The sequence below is a fragment of the Nannobrachium achirus genome (assembly GCF_963921795.1).
Source record: "Nannobrachium achirus genome assembly, chromosome: 13".
In the NCBI taxonomy this organism is placed as follows: domain Eukaryota; kingdom Metazoa; phylum Chordata; class Actinopteri; order Myctophiformes; family Myctophidae; genus Nannobrachium; species Nannobrachium achirus.
The window spans coordinates 28055885-28080112 of record NC_137833.1 but is presented as its reverse complement, the minus strand read 5'-3'; the positions used below and the strand labels follow the sequence as shown (position 1 = coordinate 28080112).

Genomic DNA, 24228 nt, shown 5'->3' with positions numbered 1-24228 from the left:
TGATACAGACAGAGTGTATGATCAACAGAACAGTGAGTGAACAGAGAGAAAAAACGTCAGACAAAAGACAGTTTTGAGCATTTATTTTCGAGAGTTTAAGTGTTATTTTTGTACAATATGAGTGTTTAAAGGCCTAGCCAAGTTAGCAGGCGTTTGAGCCAACAGAATCCAGTGCTTCAGTCAGCAAAAACGAACTTTGTGGCTAACAGCTAAGCTAACTGGCTGCTGCTCATCAACAAGCCTGACCAGCAGCTGAAGAAAGACAGGAGAGATCGTTTTGAACTGAGTGGGTTCCTCTCCATGTGAGGCAACACACAGACATCGGATGGCAAGCTATTGGAGACCCAGGAACTGAATCTACAAAAACATCTATTGGACCAACTGCATGGTTTGACCAAGTGACTTGAACAGAGCTCTGACTGACTATTTTTTGGAACTGAGATTTGACTTTGAACAGAACTCTGACTAACTAATATTTTTGAACTGAGACTTTGGACCGAGCAACTGAACTGTTTTGATCATCCACTGAGTTAACTGAACACAGATCTAAGGAAGAGGAAAAGACAGTGACATTTCATTTGGAAGTTAGATATTGACAATATTGCACTGTTTTGTTACTAAAATTGATATTGCACTATTTTTGATAATTGATTGTTTTTGATATTTTATTTTATTATTTTCTGTAAAGGTTGAACTTAAAGGTCATATTAAGGTTAAAGGGGAGTTTAAAGGTACTTGCCTGCACGTTTTATTTTGAAAGCATACTTAACCTGCTGAAAATAGCTCAAATAAATAGGTCTTACCTGTTTAAATAGGCTGAAAATATAATAAAGATTGACCGGTCCTAAATAGAAAACTATCTTTAGTTTGAATTAACTGGATTAAATATTTAGTTGGTAAACTAAATAGAAAAACTGGCCTAAGAACCTGCTCTAAAAAAGAAAGGTGTTGAATGGTTTTTGAGAATTTTGTCTACCTACCTCCATCATTGTAAATAGTTTATTGTATGCATACTATTTTTGCTTCATTATTTCATTCAGTAAACTTGACGTCTTTATTATTCACATTTAAGCTCTTGTCTCTGGTCTATTCTTTTAGTCACCTCCTCACGAACCTAGAAATACGGTCATTTTCTACATCACTGCTTCTATCTCATTTATAAATGCTTTATAAGGCATGAATAGTCCTCACTTTAGATGGGCTCACGGAACATACTTAACTAACGAGTAGTAACTACCTTAATAAATCATTAATTGATGATGAATTCATGATTAATAAAGTATGAACTCATGATGAATTCAGCAGTTACTAATGCTTAACTACTGTGTTTACTACTGTGTTTACTAATGTACAGTAAATGTATAAATAATGCCTTACTAATGATGAATTCATGATTAATAAATTATGAACTCATGATGAAATCAGTAGTTACTAATGCTTAACTACTGTGTTAACTAATGTTCAGTTAATGTATAAATGATGCCTTACTAATGATGAATTCATGATTAATAAACTATGAACTCATGATGAATTCATGATGAATTCATTAGTTACTAATGCTTAACTAATGCTTTATAGTGTATAGTTATTATAAAGTGCTACCGTATAGTCAAAATCAAATCAATATGCTTTTTACTTGCGACTGGTCACTTGCAACATTTCCACTTTATATAAAATGTTATTATTAACTGATTAACCGGTTTAATTTGATTGTTTTATCACTCAATGTGATTTAATGTGTCTGTAGTCTGACTTTGTATATTGTCTTATTATGGTGGGATTTATAGTGTTTTTACATCTGGAGCACTGGACCAAGTTCATTTCCCTGTGTGGGATAATAAATCTCAAGTCTGATTCGTTGCTATAAAAAAAAGAAAGAAAAAAAATTCCATCTTCCACTCTGATCAGCAGGCACAAATGATAAGTTTCCTTTCCTGCTAACATCTCAAACATATCCTTAGAAGACCAGGGACATTATATGACCCCATACACAAAGAGGAAGGGGTACATTGATTACAGGTACGTGTAAAGACCACCGTGTTGCATAGTGGCTTGAGATGTAGCCTCTGTACCATTGTCTATACATAGCTAACAGGAAGATGCTAAAGCAAATATTTTAAAGGAGTGGAACATGAATTGGGGGGAGATATTATATATATTCTTTAAACAATTATACAGACAGATAGATAGATAGATAGATAGATAGATAGATAGATAGATAGATAGATAGATAGATAGTTTAAAATGTATATTCAAATTCAATTCATAAGATTGTGCCAGTTTAACCATTTCAATATATAAAAGAAAAAACTTTTTTTTAAAGCTATTTCACAATGGGGGGTGGGGCAGCCACGAAAGCCTAATTTATATACTCAGGAGTACAATGGTATTGCTCGTGGAAAAAGAAAGTCCGACGGAGCATAAATTAAGCTTAAGAGAAGACAAGCAACGGGACAAGACACTAAAGAATGAGAGAGAGAAAAAACACACACACACACACACACACACACACACACACACACACACACACACACACACACACACACACACACACACACACACACACACACACACACACACACACACACATGGGATATTCAGGAAAGAAAGAGTGAGACAGACAGACAAAAGAGGAGGTTCCCCCCCTCCAAGTCACATCCCCTGACCTCAGCAGTCTCTTCAACATGCCCACAAACACAAGAATCCTCACACAGGAAGTTCTCCACAAGCTGCCCTTTGTGTGAGAGATGGAGTCATGTCAGAGTGTGGGCTGTGGATCTGTCTCTGAGCTCCTTCGTACCCATAACCATGGGTTGCTGGGGTTTCACACACACACACAAACACATTGACACACACACGGGGCAAATTGCACAGCCACACACACGCGTGCACGCGAGCGAGTGCGTGCACGCAGTGCACACACAAACAACAATTCTGAGAAAGCTGTGGGTGTGATGATCATTTGCATTGTAATGCCTTGATATGTATTCGCGGCTGTTTAATATGAATAAAAAAAAGAAACTGTTTGAACATGAACTTGAAAGAAAAGCCAACAGGCAGAGACTAATGGGAGGTTCCTCTGGGAAAAGTTTTGAGTTTTGGCGATGTGATGTCTTTCTGTTCCTGTCGGCAGGGGTGTCGCACCAAATTCTGGGCCCTGGGTACAAGGATTCACTCACATTTTGGGCTTTAACTATTGAAAAATAGCAGATCTACAAGCTGCGCTGCGAGCTTGTAGATCTGCTATTTTTTGAAAAATTGTGAAAATCCTACTATGGTTTTTTAAAAAACCTATGTTTCTATGTCAGTGGTGCTCAAACTTTTTCATGTGAAGGACCCCCCAAATGATATGTATTTGGCCACGGACCCCCATCTCAAAATATTTAGTTCCAGGGACCCCACAGAAGCAAAATCTGAGTTACAAATGTTCGCCTAAAAAATATATGCGCTGCACTCTGTGCCGCGCTGTGAGCTTGTATATCTGCTATTCTTCAATAGCTAAAGTACAGAATAATTCCAGGCCCCTCCAGCTTGGGCCCTGGTAACTCAGTCCCACTTTCCCCCCCCATTGTGACGCCCCTGCCTGTCGGCACGACTTCAGAGCGAGGACACAGAGGGGACCGGAGCACAAATGAATGGAGAGATACAGAGGAAAGAGGAAAAAGATGGGAAGGGGGCCGGCCGGGAGGGGGGATAAAGAGAGAGCAACTGGATGAGGGGAATGCAAAAAGATGTCAGAGAGAGATAGGGAAGGAGAGAGAGGGCGACATGGTTTACAAGTAATTATAACAAGTTATGTGGATTACACGGTAAGTAAGTGTGTGGGAACTGGGGTGGGCTAATCTCGTACGCAGCGATGAAACCGCCAATGGCTGGAGAGTGTCCATGACGTGTGAGTGTGTGTGTGTGTGTGTGTGGGGTGGACGGGGGGGACGGGTGGCTGGGGGCGATGGTGGTAAATAAAAACCTCCAGCCCCCCGCCCCTCCACCACCTCTCCCTCAGCAACAGGGATTTATACCCCCACCCCCCAGCCCAACGCCAGCCAGTCTGCTCGCCCCCACACAGAGCTGCAAAACAGCTCTCGTGATGCAACATGTAGAGTAGAACTAACATTAGCCTCCCCGGCTCCGGAGCCCAGACTCCAAACAGCGGTGAGGTTTTTTTTTTTTTTTAAGTAAAAGTTGCAATATCACAATGTAGAAATACTACAAGTAAAAGTCCTGTATTCAAAATGTTACTCGAGTCAGTAAAAGTACATGTGAATCGGCATAAAAATATACATACTTAAAGTGAAAAGGTAAAAGTACTCATTAGGGAGTCATTATTTAAAAAAAGAACACGTCGCACATTTTTACGACTTTTCAAAAATAGCAGATACACAAGCTCACAGCACAGCACCGATAGCTAAAGTATAAAATAATTAAGGCCCCTCCACCTTGGGCCCTAGTAACCCCCCCCCCCCCCCCCCCCCTTGTGACGCCCCTGTACTCTACACTACTGCCTCCAAACAACACTAGTTGTCCACAGGAGCTGCAACAGACTCCCAACATCTGGAAGTCCGATCATAAAGATAAGCCGGTAAAAGAGAGAGCAGCGACAATAAATCTAATGGTTTTAAAGGATACAATGACCTGTTCCTAAAGCTCGCCCCGGTTTACTCTGCTGAGGCTGGACACAACTTCAAAAAGATAGTTAGCCGAGATTGTACAAAACACAGGGAGAAGAGTGCTTCGACTTGCGCATGATAAGATAGAGATCAGAGATAGGATCAGAGATAGCAAGAGTTTGGCTCTGTCAATTTACGAGGAAGCTAAGTAGGGAGGTAGTATTTTTAGGACTGTCTTATTACAGTAGAGCAAGCAAAGGATACATCCTAATTAGGTTTCTTGATTCAGCGATATTTCAGAGAGACATCAGATGGTGCCTCGGCTGTGTATGATATCCTGGCAAGACCGTGCACAGCAAATCCGGCGACTCTTACATCTGATTATGTGAATCGTTTATTTGATTTTAATTTCCTGAGTTCCTTTTCTCAGCTCCTTCTTCAAAGTAAGTTTTTTGGTAGGTTTGTTAACATTGTTTGCAGTCGGTTCATCTTTAGCGTGAAAGTAAGCCATTTACCATGAGAGGGAGTGGGTCGTTGGCTGATTTACCACTGTTTCAGGGTTGTGCCACGAGCCGCAGGCAAAACAGGAATGTTAACTAATTAGATACCAAGGTGATGTGACGTATCCTTTAGAAAAAGACAGAGACAATATTGTGATATTGCGAGAGCAGCAGCAGTGGAGAGAGAGGTGGGGGTTGGGTGAAAGGTGTATCATCACTAGGGCTGTCACGATTATGACATTTTACATGACGATTAATTGTAACTAAATAATTGCGATTAACGATTATATTGTGTTTTTGTCGTTGTATTATGTATATCGTTGTCGTTGTATGTGTACAATTACATTTCTGTTTGGCTTTTAGGCTTTGAAGTTGCACATGGTAGATATGAAACATTACCTAAACATACAAAGAAAATACTGACATATTTGACAACTTTATACTTAAAAAAATAACACTGATTGTGGAAATAACCGATCTACAAGCTCACAACGCGTCGCGATGCGTTGTGAGCTTGTAGATCTGCTGAAAATATATGAAAAATTTTCAACATGGAAAGGATTATAACGATTATAAAAAATAATCGTGGTTATGTCATATAATTGCGATTAGACGATTATGTAATAATTTGTGACAGCCCTAATCAGCACATCCATATCTGTAATGGTGAACATTTGAATACTGGTGACATTCGGTCATCACAGGCAATGCACACTTGACACTTTGTACCAGTAGGGGCAATATTGAGCACCCTCAGTGGTTCTCAACCTTTTCAGGCCACAACCCCTCAAAATAATCATATTTGAACTAGTTTGTTTTATTATTTGGCAATATAGCCCAGTTTTTATAGTATTTAGTGTGGTTGCTAATAGACAACACAATATTGTATTCTGTCCGATATTCTTTTGCCAGCAAAGTGAAGCCGTGTTTTGTAAACTTTTTGACTGATGTTATCTGGGTTGTAAGGCTGGATATCTTGGAGAAAACGATTGGTCATGCTTCGTTTGACGTCACAATATATCATTCGTAGTTAACCATTTTCTGATCTCTGATTGGACAATGGACATCATATTGTCCAAGATATCTAGCCTTACACCTCATCCGCACTGCACGCGAGCGAGCGATGTCCCGTGAAATACTGTCCGCATATGGAGCGTTGGCCACTGCGTTGCGACGTAGCCTGAACCAATAAAATAAATAAATAATAATATAAAGTGTTTGGGGGGCGGGACATGGCCATTTATCTCTATGGCCGTCGCCGCGAAACCTCGCTCAAATAGAGACTCGGCAAGCGAAAACAGGAGGGGTGGACGACGTCGCGGCACAACGCGCTGTCGCTCGTGGTAGGTCAGGACGTCCTCATTGAAACAAATGTATTTTAATGAGATTTCATCGCTTGCATCACATCGCGGGCAGTGCGGATGAGCTGTGACAACTCAGATAACATCAGTCAGAAAGTTTACAAGAATTAGGAGTAGCGACATAAAAATATGTAATATAAATTACAGAAGACAGAATTCAAGAAGGGAACTTTCTATTAAACCCATGGATTACAAGTGTGCAAATGGAGAGTATGATGTGCTTGGACCTGCAGTCTGGTGGCCATGGAACCATAGAGGTAAATAGAGGGCGGACGGCTCCGCCCCCAGCTATTCATTTCAATGCAAGTTGCTCAGTGGTGTTTGAAGCACCCATGTGCATTGTGGGGGAATTGGCTTATCTAGATAAGCCAATTTATCTTACGCCGACGAACGTCGAACTACGTCTATTGAACCCTATGGCAGACCCCAGCGGCGCGCTCTTATGCTCGTGCATGTAGTTCACCCTGCCTGCAGTTCCAGCTTTGGCCAGTAGGGTACAGCTGCTTCAGCGTTCTACCGTGGTTCTGGGCGCTTGCGTGGCACACCAATGCACCTAGTGCTTGTTGAACCTCCTCTGACTTAATATAGAGTAGTTGATTAATTCCCTCCGTCTTGTGTGGCTTTAGTTTGTACCCAGTGGATTCCTTGTGACTCAAGTCAGTGCAACCACACTTGCAATTTCCCAAAATTGCATATTTCTAGTTTGTTGATTACTTTTGACGCAGTAATGGTCTCCCACTCTACCAGAATGGTTTTGCCGCTCTGACATCACGCTCTGGCTTCACTGTGATGTCACACTAACATAATCCCTTTTATGCCCACATATGGAGTTCCCTGATGTCATCAATGATGCCCTGTTAGAGAGATCCCTGTGATGCCAGGGGGAACAAATCCCTTTTATGCCCATATATGGAGATATGGAGATCCCTGTGATGCCAGGGGAACAAATCCCTTTTATGCCCATATATGGAGATATGGAGATCCCTGGGATGCCAGGGGAACAATCCCTTTTTATGCCCATATATGGAGATCCCTGATGTCCACAACCCTGATGTCCACATCACTGTGGTACGACCTCACCCTTTAGGGCGAGGTCGTTTGTCGCCATGAGGCGTCTTACTAGTGTAATTTATATCTGCAAAGTAACTAGCAACTACAGTTTTCAAATAAATGTAGTGAATAAAAGTACAATATTTGAATCCAAGATGTAGTGGAGTAAAAGTAAATGTACTACATTTACTTAAGTAAATGTACTAAGTTACTTTACACCGCTGGCAGTGGAGGAAGTGGTTGAGGAGAAAGCGCTCTGTTTGGCTGTTCAGCCAGAGCAACGCGGAACACGAGAAGCGGAACGGAAGTGAACAGCAAGCCAACGACATAAAAAGAGAGGGCTCTCAGACACAACATTGACATCAACAAAACACCAGTGCCAGTTACACATTTACATAATTTACTGTCTGATTGTAATAAACAAGATTCAGACAGAGTGGCGTGAAAATGCTCCGTTTGTTTTTGTCTTCCCATGATGCTTGATTCCGGTTTTCTATGTCAGTGGTTTTCAACCTATTTCATATCAAGGTCCAATATTTATTCTGCATTTTAGCCACAGATCACCATTTACTGAGATTTAGCCTCTCAGACCCAAAACATAGAATATTTTGTTACCGTTGGATGCAATTTTGTCCATAATGCTGTTCCATAATGCAATTCTTCTATATTAGTCCGGGAGCCGTGGGGGTGAACGTGGATTCGCCTGTAAAAGTTTTTTTCTCAACTGATTCTTGTAGCTTGGGGTCACCTCTTAAGGATTCAAGATGATGACCAGTGATATCCATTGAGCATTTTAATAAAAAATGCTCAATGGATATCACTGGTCATCATCTTGAATCCTTAAGAGGTCACCCCAAGCTACAAGAATCAGTTAAGAAAAAAAACGTTTACAGGCGAATCCACGTTCAGCCAAAAATCACCATTTGGCTCCCGGACTATATTCTCTATTGTGTAGACTTTGTGTAAATTAAGTAATGCAGATGTTAAACAATACTTAACTCTTGAGAGCGTAAAATGAAACCAAATGGACCCATTTGCTTTCATTATACAATTCATTATACAGTACTGTATATATAATTCACTTTATCTGATGCGTGACTGTTTTTATTTCAATATGTAAAGACATTATTCGATGGTATGACGTAGGGATGGGACGATATGAACAACGCATCGCAACGCGATTCGGTGTGAGCTTGTAGATCGGCTATTATTTGGCAAAGACATTTGATAGAGAGTGAAAAAAGACTGTATCAAGTACGTATATTATAGTACCTTTAACCAATTATAGAGGGTTTAAGTGGTACCGGATATGCAGCTCGGCAAATAAAAGGTGAATTGATCCCAGTTTTGATCCCGGAGGATGATTTCACGTCAATTCACGATAAATTAAATCTCCACGATACGATTATCGTGAGTTTTTTTTTATCATGATAAATGATAATATCGCTTATCGTCCCATCCCTAGTATGAAGTAGTGAGACAGATTATTACCTGGGCATTCAAACCGATGGCCTCTGTATCAGAAGCAGCCGTGCCCGAGGTTAGATCAGAAATCACAAAAAGAACAAATGCCTTAAAAATGGGTATCATATACACATTATTTACGCACGGAAAAAATAATGTAGCACTTGATCGATACTTTTTTTAGTTTAAATAGATATATTATCGTCAACGAGAAACAGCCCCAGCCAATGAAATGGTTAGTCCCACTGGGATCGTCCAACAGTGTGGGGATTTAAGCTAACCACATCTTCAGAGCAGTCAAAGTCAACAAACAAGCATGGGTTTATACAGCTATAAAAAGGACAATGCTTTATCCCTTACAATGAGAAAGTTTCTGGATCCTCCCTGATTACATGTGTATGGATCAAGACAACCACCAACTGCTGACCTCCCTCCAGCTTGGTACAAGTACTGTAGGAGGCCGGCTACGCGATGGCACGCAATCACTTCCTGTGTATTATAATCATATACTTGTCATAACAAGACAAGAACCCTGGACCGCTGGCGTAACCGGTCTGGGCACCTAGGCTCAATTAGTGATGGTTATTGGCAAGAACCTAGCCTCGCGTAGCCAGGCTTACTCATCTGCAAAGAGCAAAGCCTGGTCAAGATATGAGGCAGAGACCGTTCAAGGAGGTGGGGCTGAATATTCGCAGAAGTTGTCTTCTTTTCACAGTGCGGTGTCCCTGCAAACGTATTCCCCACTGGGAAAAAATCGGGTCTACGTCTCCTGCTCCGTCGGTTGCGCTCGCAATAAACAACATATAAACTAAAACATTGATTCAGGCGATATTACACCTATTAAGAGCAAGTTAAGAGCTACAATCTATTTTAGTTTTTTCGAGAAGCTAAAAACAAATCTTAAAAAAGAAAACAGACGGGGGCATGGTGGCGCAGTGGTTAGCGCTTCGCCTCACAGCTAGAAGGTCCTGGGTTCGATTCCCGCCGGGGGACGCTGTGGGCGCTGGCGGCGTGTTCCTCCTCCGCGTCATCAGCGCCCACACCCTAGGTGGGGTTGGCGATAGGGCCTTTCTGTGTGGAGTTTGCATGTTCTCCCCGTGTCTCCTAGGGTTGATAACCTCACAAAAACATGCACGTAATCCTGGTCTCAATAATGCCTCCCCCTGGCCAGCCGGGGCGCCTGATGGAGGGGAAAGGAACTGGTTGGAATAACGTGTTCCTTCCACGCGCTACGTCCAAACCAGGGAAAATCTCCACTGCCAGGTGAAAAGAAGCAACTTGGACTCCTCATGCATAGAAGGAAGCATGAGGTCAGTCCGTTGTCTCCCCAGGCGCGGCAGAGGGAGAGCAGAGCCCAGGATTACATAGGCAATTAGCACTGGGTGAAAAAATGGGTTACAAAATTGTGGGCTAAAAATTATAGAAGAAAAAAAGAAAACAGACAAGAACGTGGGGAGCAGATAAACTGAAACTGAGTGTCTTTCTCAGGCCATTGGGAGAGAGCTGCCGCTGGCTTGTGGCAAGCTTTGTACTGGAGAACAGAGTCAACGAAAGGGTAGTCCCACTGGGATTTTACAACATTGTGGGGAGGGAGTTGTATGAGAACATGGAAGGTGCTACTGGCATGTCTCACCTTTGGTTGGTAGTAGTACACAAGTTACACAACAGTTCTGTGAACTGCCAAAGATAGACGTTTTCTGCTGTTTTGTTTCCTTTGCCCCTTGCAAACATGTCCCTAGCAACAGGTCGCTCGCGTTAGCACTTGATACAGCTTCAGCTTGCGCTGATTGGTCAACCATCAGCCCTGACTGATACAGCAGCTGACCAATGCCCAGATTATTACGGTATATATATATCTATATTATTGTTTATCACTAAACTAAGCCATATAGCATTATTTAGTCACAAAGACAATGACAAAATAGTACTTGATCAACGGTGAAAGCCATGTGTGAAGTGCTGAGCTCCTTCTGCAGCAAGGTTGCTCACAATGGCAGTTTAGTGTGCGGCGCCGGTGGCACTTTGTCAGATCAGCACCAGGGAGGATAACGGTTATCAGCCCTAGAGGGCTGATTTCAGTTATCACCCTCTCTGTCCTTCTATCACTCCCCTCACACAGGGAAAAAAGAAAGGTTTGTGTATGTGATAAAACAGGTTATTCTCATACCATATGCATGCACGTGCCATAGCAACATCATAGAAAAGGCCAGTATACGCGTCAACCCAGGTCTGTACAGCTGCCGAAGCTGCAATCAATTACAGTTTGTCATCTAACAGGACTAAACTGGGAGTGATCTTGTTTGATTTAGGATTTGCTGGCTGTGCTGATTTCTTGCCTAACGAATACAGTACTGTACAAGATTGATGAGATGCTGTCTTGTGAGAAGAGCCATCACACTGTTGTCACATATAATTACTTATATATTTTTATACGCATTTATGGCTCTCGGTTTAAGGATCTGAATAAAAGGAAACTTTCTTTCCCCTGGATAACCCTTGGACGACATTTTAATGCGAAGACTGAGTACACAAAATCCTGGATTTGGCACCGTGAGCAACAGCACTAGCATCAACATCAGGGTCATTGTAGCTTTGCCTCCCCTGGAGATGATCTCCAAACTAATCTAGTACACAAATTCCACCGTCTCCACTTGCCCTCAAAACATTCACAATCATTCTCCACTCCGCTCTCACAGAGGAAACATGCCCTGTTTGTCTAAGCTAACCACATCTTCAATGCAGTACAGAGTCAACAAACAAGCATGGGCATATACAGCTATAAAAAGGACAGTGCTTTATCCCTTACAATGACAATGTTTCTGGATCCGCCCCTGATTGCATCTGCATGGATCAAGACAAGCCACCAAATGTTGACCTCACTCTTGCTTGGCGCAAGAAGGAGGCCGGGTACAAGATGGCTGTCACGATTATGACATTTTACATGACAAATAATTGTGATTAATGATTTAATTGTGTTTTTGTCGTTTATAATTACATTAGTTTGGCTTTTAGGCTTGAAGTTACACATGGCAGATATGACACATAACCTAAATACACAAAGAAATTACTGACATATTTGACAACTTTCTACTTAAAAAATAACATTGATAGTGGAAATTGCCGATCTACAAGCTCACAACGTGTCGCGATGCGACGCGTTGTGAGCTTGTAAATCTGCTATTTCTGCTATTATTTTTGTCTTAAAATATATATGAACATTTTTCAACATGGTAACAATTATGACGATTATGAAAAATAATCACGATTATGTCAAGTAATTGCGATTTGACGATTATGTAATAATTGTGACAGCCCTAGCACACAGGATCACTTCCTGCATATCAACAAAAGCACAGGGTTAGAAGGGGGGGGGGGGGGGGGGCATGATCGTACATGGCATACATAATATGTACGGCGACGATATTATCGTTGCTGTCAGGCGGAGACCTATCCAAAACCATAATTTTTAAGTGGAAAAAATAACCTGTGTTCCAAGAGTTATTTAGTCACATGTTTGTGTTGATACTTTTCAGTTTTCACTAAACATTTATAAACCCCCACAACCATATCCCTATTGAACATGTCATTAAATTATTCAACAATTATTCAAAAATGTTCAAAATATAGCAGATCTACAAGCTCAAATAGCATCACACTATGACACGTTGTGAGCTTGGTAGATGAGGCTATCTTTGCTACTTTTTACAGGATACGGTCATACGACTAAGTATAAAATGGGGCATTCACTTTATGAAAAAAAAAAAAAGAAAAACACAAAAAGATGAAACGTGGAGATACAAACTTTCTGCCCGACAGCGACAACATACATACACCAGACAGGCTATAACGCGGTCAGCCTGGGTGGAGAGGCAGATAAGCAGACAACAGTGCTTTTTCTCAGAGAGAGCTGCCGCTGGCTTGTTGAGAGCTGTGGAGAACAGAGGCGTGCTGAGGTCATGAGTAAACACACGGGCCCTTCCAGAGCTCAGGAGAAAGGGGGGGTTGGGGGGTTGGGGGGACTGGAAACACATCTGCTCTGCCTTTGATCCAACCTTCTGCAACCCAGCAGGCCACTCACCTCAGCTGCCCACTCTCTCTCCGCGACGAGAAAACAAACAGCCACGGTCCTCCCCTCTCTCTCTCGTGGCTCCTCCTCCTCCCCGTCCTCCCCTCTTCTCCTCGCTGCTGGTGCTGACTCACGATGGGAGCATGCCTTTATAAATTGACTTGTAATCCTCAAATGTCAGGGGAAATAAAGACTACATGAGGGCACATGGTACAAGGAGGAGAGGACTCGCCTCTCGTTTCTCTCCGATTCCCACAGTCTCGTTGCAATAACGTCACAGCCATTGTGACTTGTTCTTTTTTTTTAAGAGCCTTATAGGGATGGGACGATATACGATATCGTTTATCGTGATAAAAAAACACTCACGATAATTGTATCGTGGAGATTTTATTTATCATGGTATCGTCCTCTATCATGCACTGTCTGGGATCAATTCATCTTTTATTTGCTGAGCTGCATATCCAATACCACTTAAACCCTGTATAATTGGTATAAGGTAATTGATACTGTCTTTTTTTCACTCTCTATCAAATGTATTTGCCAAAAAGTAGCCGTTCTAGATCTGCTATTTTTTGGCAAATGTTCCGTCCCAGGATAATGGATCTTGATAATATCGTAAATCGCGATTTATTTTGTCACTATAATCGTGATATGAAATTTTCATATCGTCCCATCTCTAGAGCCTTACCCCGACCAGGGCAACAGTCGCTGGCTTCAGCATTATTGGAAAGTGACTGAGGCTCTTTCCCTCAGCCCATGGTTCAGGATATGACTAATCAGCGTGCACGCTTTGTGAGAGACATACGGCACACCAGAGTGTGGGAGTGAGTGTGATGCTGGCTTACACTGGACATAAAACCCCCAAAACCATGACGTCACCTTCAGTTCCCTCACAACATAACCCCTTGACCTCAAGGAGAAGTGCTAATTTAGTGAGTCTATATTTCCACTGTGGTCAAGGACTCTTTGTTCAACAAGTCGCACACTTTGAATCCTAAACAAAAGGGTTCAGAACTTCGCCTGAGTAGCACTGGGAAACATGTGGCATTTTTCAGGCCCAGCGGGGCTCATGCTGTCAAAAAGATCTGTGGTCTGAAAGACCCCCTCGTAAACATATGACTATTTCTTACGAACACTCCAACGGCCCCATTATCGTTTGGAGGGCAACATTACGCCTTTACATAGGTTGTGACTCATTCTGCAAAAAAAACACGTCTTTTTTCATTTTGATTTATAACTTTCCTGGCTAGTCAAGGAATGTTTTTTTCGCCATACTGTAAGCCACAGTATGGCGGAAAAAAAACATTCCCTGACAAATTCGAAGCGAGTGAAGAGGTAAACAAATAATTGTTTTTGTCATGTGAAAAATGCGTCAGCCTTGCCGTCTGGTATCTTTCCCTTAAAAACCACTCTCAAGGTTTGGGCTGGCGAGAACGCTACCGCAGGACTCCCACCCTCCAATTCCCTCTGCTTGTACTGCTATGAAGCCCAGAGAACCACATCCTGGACGAGAGGAACGCAATCGACAGCAATGCCTCCTTGAACTGGAAAATTGGTTACACAATCTGAACTTTTACACTGACGACTGCGCAGCTCTCCACTAAAAATATTACAATCGCCGCTTTCATTGGGAGCCAAAGCAGTGTGGAGTACAGAGACATTTCAAAGGGGAAACAATAGCAAGAAAGCCCCCATAGAAAAACAGTGGGCCAGTGATCATGGGATGTGATGGGAGAGATGCCTGTGTGCTTGATGTCAGTGCCAAGGTGAGGAGGCTCCGCCACGATTTCCCAGCATGCTCTGGGGAGAACTGATTAGGTTCAACTGAACACTGGACGGACGAACGGACGATGTTCACCCTGTAACGTTGTTACGTGAAAGGAGGACAAGAATTACAGTGTCGGGTCTTATGACATGGGCAAAAAAGTGCAACATGATATGGACAGCATGGGCTCTTAAAGGGAAATACCCACAGCTCCGAAAACCCAGACTGAGTCCAATCAATCATGGCACATGATTTTCTGATTGCACACAGCTGAGCTGAAGTCTCCCCAGTGAACCCGGGCAAAGAATGAACATACATACAGTAAAGATGAATGCTGTTCACAAATGTAATACATGTTGACAGCCTGACAGGGTAGTATGAATGATCTATATACTGCAGACCTTATGCCAGTTGAAACATAAAGAAGCTGCACTGAGGCAGTAAAACATACTGTACGCTGTTTATGTCTGCAATGTGGCATGCTTTTCCAAACCGGATGTTGAGCCTGTCAGAATTCCACTCTTCATTTCAACAGGCCAATAATGGTGTTTTCCTGACATGCAATTTGACAGCGTTAATTTTGGTCTAATCTCCCAAAAAGCTTGCTAAACATTAAGCTTTACAACCAGCCTGTCTTTGCGCTTTGAAAATATGACAGACTAGCAAAATATGTGCAGCTGAACAGGCTTGGCAGGATGTGTCGCTCGGCGAGGATGTAACTCTATCTCCCACATTAGGGGGGGCAAATGTGTGGAGTATAAAGCCTCCTCAAAAGAAAATTGTGTGCATTTATTGTAATTTTAGATATTTGACATCATTCAACCGTCTGTTAAAGCTGTCAGCTTCTCCCCGTAAGGCTGTAGAGCTACATTTTAAGTTCATAGAATGTGGCAGATAGATAATACGTTTTATACAAACACATACCGAACATCGGGCTGATATTTGAATTAAGGCCATTTACACAGGTTATAAAATATTACTAATAATTTTTTAGTCTATTGACCAAGTACAATTTGAGTCTGTTGACCAAGTTCATGTGAATATCTTAACACATACTTGTAACTGATCAAATATAGACATTGACTAATGCTCCAAATAAGACATTTTTTTGTGGATTCTGTAGTGTTTTCCTATATCTGCAGATGAGTATGTAGGGCGTAGCAATATGTGAACATAAACAACAATCTATACTTACTCTGACAATATACAATTTTATCTGCGCACAGTGGCCACATGGTGAAGAAGGCACAGTAACGCCCTTACTGCGAGTCTCCCGGCTATTGCCGAATGTTCCACGCCGCCAAACCTGAGTTCCCCGAGTTATGTTTTTTTGACGCTGGATGTCGCCGTTTGCTAGACTATGGGCCATCACTTATTTCCAGGGTTGCCTGGACGTCACCTGACACGTCGATGACGTACCCGAAAGAAAAAAATGTATTTCCTTGTCTTTAGGAGGCGATGGAAAAACACCACATCATTCATGTGGTGGACACAAGGTGGTGGACGCGAGACATTTCAAATGGAGGGTCGCATATGGACCAGGATTATTTTCCGCCTCCATGACACCCGTATGTGTCTTTTGAGGGCTCCAGTGAGCAGATCGGAGCGACGCAAAATATTCTATGATTTTTCGAAGGTTAGTGACAAACCCTCAGAAAGCTGGGCAGCCTGAACCAAAGAGATGTTTTAACCCATTTAGAATGGGTACACATTTTGTGTATCATTATTTTATGCTTTAACTATTGAAAAATAGCAGATATACAAGCTCACAGCGCGGCACCGAGTGCCGCGCTGCAAGCTTGTAGATCTGCTATTTTTGAAAAAGCGTGAAAATTTGAATTTTGACCCGATTCTATAAGTGTCTTTTGAATCCTTCTAAGGTTTTTTATGAAAAAAACTATGTTTCTATGTCAGCAATCTGGCCAGCCATCGTCAAAGAAAAGGTCCTTTTCACTTAACTGGAGCTCAGTTAGTCTGTTCTTGAGAGACTACTATGTCAGTGGTTCTCAAACCTTTTCATGTGAAAAAAATGATATTTATTTGGCCACGGACCCCCATCTCAAAATATTTAGTTCCAGGGACCCCCCAGAAGCAAAATTTGAGTTACAAACGTTCCCTTTGAAAATACATATATTCAAAGATTTGCACACATTTTCACGACTTTTTCAAAAAATAGCAGATCTACAAGCTCGCAGCGCGGCACTCGGTGCCGCGCTGTGAGCTTGTATATCTGCTATTTTTCAATAGTTAAAGCAGTCAATAATCCTAGGCCTAAAAGGGTTGATAAGTGTGGCATGGGGCCCATGGTCCTACGGGCAGAGGTACCACAAAGAGCATCCTTACCAGCTGTATCACAGCCTGGTATGAGGACTGCACTGACTGACCTCAACCGCAAAGCACTGCAGAGGGTCAGCCAGTCAGGCGGACAGCCCACAGCGTTAGTGGATATCCATTGGGGATAGGTGGACAGCCCACAGCGTTAGTGGATATCCATTGGGGATAGGTGGACAGCCCACAGCGTTAGTGGATATCCATTGGGGATAGGTGGACAGCCCACAGCGTTAGTGGATATCCATTGGGGATAGGTGGACAGCCCACAGCGTTAGTGGATATCCATTGGGGATAGGTGGACAGCCCACAGCGTTAGTGGATGTCCATTGGGGATAGGTGGACAGCCCACAGCGTTAGTGGATGTCCATTGGGGATAGGTGGACAGCCCACAGCGTTAGTGGATGTCCATTGGGGATAGGTGGACAGCCCACAGCGTTAGTGGATATCCATTGGGGATAGGTGGACAGCCCACAGCGTTAGTGGATATCCATTGGGGATAGGTGGACAGCCCACAGCGTTAGTGGATATCCATTGGGGATAGGTGGACAGCCCACAGCGTTAGTGGATATCCATTGGGGATAGGTGGACAGCCCACAGCGTTAGTGGATATCCATTGGGGATAGGTGGACAGCCCACAGCGTTAGTGGATATCCATTGGGGATAGGTGGACAGCCCACAGCGTTAGTGGATATCCATTGGGGATAGGTGGACAGCCCACAGCGTTAGTGGATGTCCATTGGGGATAGGTGGACAGCCCACAGCGTTAGTGGATATCCATTGGGGATAGGTGGACAGCCCACAGCGTTAGTGGATGTCCATTGGGGATAGGTGGACAGCCCACAGCGTTAGTGGATATCCATTGGGGATAGGTGGACAGCCCACAGCGTTAGTGGATGTCCATTGGGGATAGGTGGACAGCCCACAGCGTTAGTGGATGTCCATTGGGGATAGGTGGACAGCCCACAGCGTTAGTGGATGTCCATTGGGGATAGGTGGACAGCCCACAGCGTTAGTGGATGTCCATTGGGGATAGGTGGACAGCCCACAGCGTTAGTGGATATCCATTGGGGATAGGTGGACAGCCCACAGCGTTAGTGGATATCCATTGGGGATAGGTGGACAGCCCACAGCGTTAGTGGATATCCATTGGGGATAGGTGGACAGCCCACAGCGTTAGTGGATATCCATTGGGGATAGGTGGACAGCCCACAGCGTTAGTGGATGTCCATTGGGGATAGGTGGACAGCCCACAGCGTTAGTGGATATCCATTGGGGATAGGTGGACAGCCCACAGCGTTAGTGGATGTCCATTGGGGATAGGTGGACAGCCCACAGCGTTAGTGGATGTCCATTGGGGATAGGTGGACAGCCCACAGCGTTAGTGGATGTCCATTGGGGATAGGTGGACAGCCCACAGCGTTAGTGGATGTCCATTGGGGATAGGTGGACAGCCCACAGCGTTAGTGGATATCCATTGGGGATAGGTGGACAGCCCACAGCGTTAGTGGATATCCATTGGGGATAGGTGGACAGCCCACAGCGTTAGTGGATATCCATTGGGGATAGGTGGACAGCCCACAGCGTTAGTGGATATCCATTGGGGATAGGTGGACAGCCCACAGCGTTAGTGGATGTCCATTGGGGATAGGTGGACAGCCCACAGCGTTAGTGGATGTCCATTGGGGATAGGTGGACAGCCCACAGCGTTAGTGGATGTCCATTGGGGATAGGTGGACAGCCCACAGCGTTAGTGGATGTCCATTGGGGATAGGTGGACAGCCCACAGCGTTAGTGGATGTCCATTGGGGATAGGTGGACAGCCCACAGCGTTAGTGGATGTCCATTGGGGATAGGTGGACAGCCCACAGCGTTAGTGGATATCCATTGGGGATAGGTGGACAGCCCACAGCGTTAGTGGATATCCATTGGGGATAGGTGGACAGCCCACAGCGTTAGTGGATGTCCATTGGGGATAGGTGGACAGCCCACAGCGTTAGTGGATGTCCATTGGGGATAGGTGGACAGCCCACAGCGTTAGTGGATGTCCATTGGGGATAGGTGGACAGCCCACAGCGTTAGTGGATGTCCATTGGGGATAGGTGGACAGCCCACAGCGTTAGTGGATGTCCATTGGGGATAGGTGGACAGCCCACAGCGTTAGTAGGATATCCATTGGGGATATGTACGATGGCCGCTGTGTCTGCAAAGCCCGAGGGATTATCAAAGAGTCTAGTAGCCACACCAACCACAGACTGTTTTAGATGCTTCCACCACGTGGCAAGTGGTTCTGCATCCACAAGACAAAATGATATGCAGCAGCTAACTACCCCCAGGCAATCAGGCTTAATTTGAACAAAACCAGAGGTGTAAAGTAACTAAGTACATTTACTTAAAGGGGAAGACCACCCATTTTCAATATTGAACTATGTCATTAATATACCTTAGAGGAGTTGTGTGGAAATAGAAAAAAAGTTTCCCCCCTTCTGTGTTGCCTACAGAATGTGTGATGTCATCAAGTTGTACTTTAAAATACAGAAACAAAACAGAAGGGGGGGAACTTTTTTTCTATTTCCACACAACTCCTCTAAGGTATATTAATGACATAGTTCAATATTGAAAATGGGTGGTCTTCCCCTTTAAGTACTGCACTTAAGTACAATTTTGAGGTATTTGTACTTTACTTGGGCATTTCCAATTTCCAATATATTGGAAATTGGAAATACCCAAGTAAAGTCCAAGATGTAGTGGAGTAGAAGTAAAACTATAGTTTTACTTCTACTCCACTACATCTTGGATTCAAATATGTTACTTTTACTCCACTATATTTATTTGAAAACTTCAGACTTTGCAGATATAAATTCTAATATTAAAAAACATACATAAACCACTTTAGCCTTATATTATACTGTGGCTATTCAAAAATAGCCGATCTACAAGCTCACAACGCGTTGTGGACTTGTAGATCTGCTACTTTCAAACATTTTGTACTTTTGGTACTTTATGCCAAATTGATGCAAATGCTTTTGTTCTTTTACTCAAGTACATTTTTTTTTATTCCAAACTTTTACTTGTAACAGAGTGTTTCTGCATTGCAGTGCTGATACTTTTACTTAAGTAAAACATTTGAGTCATTTTTCCACCGCTGAACAAAACCAAGAGCAGTAAGCTCTGGAAAAGTGAATCCCCCCCGGCAATCAGGTTATGACTGATTGACACAATAGGCCTGCTAGTTTCCTGCCTCGACAAGAGCAGTAGGATATGCACAGGGGTGTCGCACCAAATTCTGGGCCCTGGATACAAGGATTCACTGCGTTATTTTGTGCTTTAACTATTGAAAAATAGCAGATACCTGTATACAAGCTCACAGCGCGGCACCGAAAATGTGTGCTAGTCTTCGAAGGTTTTTTGAAAAACCTATGTTTCTATGTCAGTGGTGCTCAAACTTTTTCATGTGAAGAAACGCCAAAATGATATTTATTTGGCCGCGGACCCCCATCTCAAAATATTTAGTTCCAGGGACCTCCCAGAAGAAAAATTTGAGTTACAAATGTTCGCTTAAAAAATACATATATTCAAAGATTTCCACACATTTTCACATTTTTTCAAAAATAGCAGATCTACAAGCTCGCAGCGCACTCGCCACGCTGTGAGCTTGTACATCTGCTATTTTTCAATAGCTAAAGTATAAAATAATTAAGGCCCCTCCACCTTGGGCCCTAGTAACTCAGTCTCAACTCCCCCCCCCCCTTGTGACGCCCCTGGATATTCACATCCCCACTGCTTTAGACGCGGTGCTGGATCCAAAAACCATGAATTAAAAAAGGAAATGTCCGCACACGATAAGGAGGCTCTGGCGTCTTTCCTTTAATGTTTCAACCAAACAACGTTTCCACCCACCCTTTATCAAGTTTTAAACGTTGGTCTGGTTGAAAAATAAAATATATGACGGGAGAGACATCCTTATTGTGTGAGGACATTTCCTTTTTTATTCACTTTCCTGCCTACTACAGTACCACACAGCTACGCCCCCCCCCCCCCCCCCACACACACACACACACACACACACAGAGTTGTGTAAAAATAATTTGTAAAATGTTGTAGATAGATCAGCACCGGTATGTACAATAAAACTATAGGCCTGTTTTGCCTCCGGTCTCGTTTCCGTGTTCCTTCTTTAGTCATTTTTTGAGACTCCATTATGTTTGATAAAACTTTTACCACAACACAAAGAGGCAGCTACTTACACACAGTCACACATAGCACCCAGTGTTCATTTTGACAGCTGATTTGGTCCTTTTTTTCATTTTTCTTTTAATAACACACCATTTAGTTTGTCCTATTTTAGTAATCTAAAATTGTTGAGTCTTAAGTCTATTCTTAGTCGACTAAATATCAAAATATTAGTCTTTTAGCCTTATTCAACAAAATTAACACTGATAGCATCCTTAAAACACCTACTATAACATTTACACTAATAACACATACACACACAGGCACCTGACACTGGCCACTCTGCATAATAGGACTGCACACACAAACATGGAGTATTATTCATAGGCAAGAGGTCAACTACCGTGTTGTCTCCTTTGTTCATTTTCCATGTTAACAGTGGTGTAAAGTAACTATTACAATTTTGAGGTATTTGTAAATTGTAACTTTACTGGAGTATTTTCAATTTCCGATACTTTTACTTCTACTCCATTATGGATCTCAAAGTCAAATATTGTGCTTTTGCTTCACTACTATTTGACAAATTTAGTTACTAGTTACTTTGAAATATAGCCCACAACTTGTTGTGAGCTTGTAGATCTGCTGTTTTCAAATATTTTGAACTTTTACTTTTGGTACTTTAATTGCGACCGTAGGTCGCACTTACTACAGAAAGCTGCTCGAGGTGTCCGTCCGTCAGTCAGTCAGTCAGTCAGTCAGTCAGTCAGTCACTCCGTCACTCCGTCACACACGTCACACTTTTGCCCTGCTCATATCTCCGCAACCGTTGCCCCGATCCATGCCAGATTTTGCACACACACTCCTTACCTGCCAAACTACAACCTCCAAGGACCCCCGGAGCTCCAGGGACCCCCAGCTCCCTCGGGGACCCCCAAGTGTAAAAAATGAGCACATGTGCAAAAATTACCAAATGACCACCCCAACGGAGCTGCTCACGGGGAATTCCTGGGGACCACCCACTCCTGCTGCTCCAGAACGGATGCAAAAGTGGTGGCGCCCCCAGTGGAGGACCCCCTGCCACTGCAGCTCACATAAAATGCCGTAACTCGGGCTAGGAGCGTCCGGGAGAGCCGGGGCCAGTACCTATTCGTCCGCCAAGGCAACGCGGACACCCCACCCCTCATTTCTCACATGGCCCTCTTCTAGCGCCACCTACAGGCCGAATTTTAAAACACATTTTTGGCCACTGCTCCTACAGTTTTGACCCTCCAATCACGAAAATCACTACACAGTATGTCTACACTCATGTCATCAACATGGATCAGGAAGTTTTTGGAATAAAAAATGTTTGCCCTATTTGTGGAGATAAGTGACCTACGGTCGCTTATCTCCCGATTAGGGAGTCTTACTGGTTATATATATATATATATATATATATATATATATATATATATATATATATATATATATATATATTATATATATATATATATATATATATACTTTTTTACTTTTACTCAAGCACATTTTGAAATCCAGACTTTTACTTGTAACAGAGTATTTCTATACTGCAGTATTGATACTTTTACTTGAGTAAAAAATGTGAGTACTTTTTCCACCACTGTTCACATCCGTTAGCAATACTGGCACCACTAGCGTCTTGTATAGTCTTCACTTTGTTCTTCTTGTGATGCTGTTGGAGTCTTTTTAAGTCTGCTGAATGCACCTCTTGCTTTTGACTCGATGTTTTTGTCTTTTGTGTATTCATCTTTAGTCCTACTCGCATACATAACCACCAGTAAGACTCCCTAATCGGGAGATAAGCGACCAAATCTCCACAAATAGGCCAAAAGTTTGTTTTACCAATTATTACACTCTATGTGAACATTTACATCAACAAATCCCAAGTACTATGCAGAACGACCCATTTCAAGTTTTTAATGTACAACAATATTTAGAAAATAGGTCTACAAGCTGACAGTCCTCGTCCCTTATATTCCCATAGGTTATATGGAGATCTCAGTGTTTGTCAGTCCTTGTTCATTTATGCCCATATATGGACATCTCTATATCTACTGTAACAGTCCTTGTCCCTTTATGCCCATATATGGAGATCTCTTAACTGTAAGTCCTTGTCCCTTTTATGCCCATATATGGATATTCCTGATGTCATCAGTATATGAACATATATGGGCTTTCTGATATGCCCATATATGGAGATCTCTTAACTGTAAGCCCTTGTCCCTTTTATGCCCATATATGGATATCCCTGATGTCATCCGTATATGCCCATATATGGGCTTTCTAATATGCCCATATATGGAGATCTCTGTATCTCCATATATGGGTATAAAAGGATACTTCAGGTCTGACATCAGGTTTGTTTATATTGGGTTGCTAGGTTTGACATCACAAACTCTATGGGCCATCTGACCTAGAAATCTATATTTGGGCATAGATGACTCATCGTGACCTCATCACACGTCGACCGCACGTGTGACGTGCGGTCGACCGCACGTGTGACCGACGGACGGCCGGTGGAGGTTTTCATACTAAACTGCGACCTTACGGTCGCAATTAACCAGTGTAAAACTATTACAGCTCTGTTACAGCAAAAACTGTTTAAAAATATCTGATCAGTTAGCTATATTGTTCTATCAAGAGCCAATCACATTGGCTCATGATCATCTCTTTATTTTTGGTGATGGGGCTACCTGTGTGTTTACATTAAATGATGGGCCTTGAATGTAACATATCAGCAATATTCAAAAAAATCAACATTTTAAATTTTGTGGGGAAACATAAAAGATCCCATGCAGCAAAACGTTCTGTTTTCATGTAACTTCTGAGAGTGTACAAGTATAATCAAATTGACCCGTGAGGGTCCCTTTGGTTAGATTTGTACCCTCTCAGA

At 42.7% G+C, this 24228-nt stretch overlaps 1 protein-coding gene across 1 annotated transcript in view; it reads right to left on the bottom strand.

The window, feature by feature from the left end:
* The window catches only part of slx4ip (SLX4 interacting protein), a gene marked incomplete at its 3' end in the record, with an annotated part of 83954 nt that overhangs the window by 6554 nt on the left and 53172 nt on the right, over positions 1 to 24228 (bottom strand). The gene's annotated exons all lie outside the window — the stretch shown is intronic.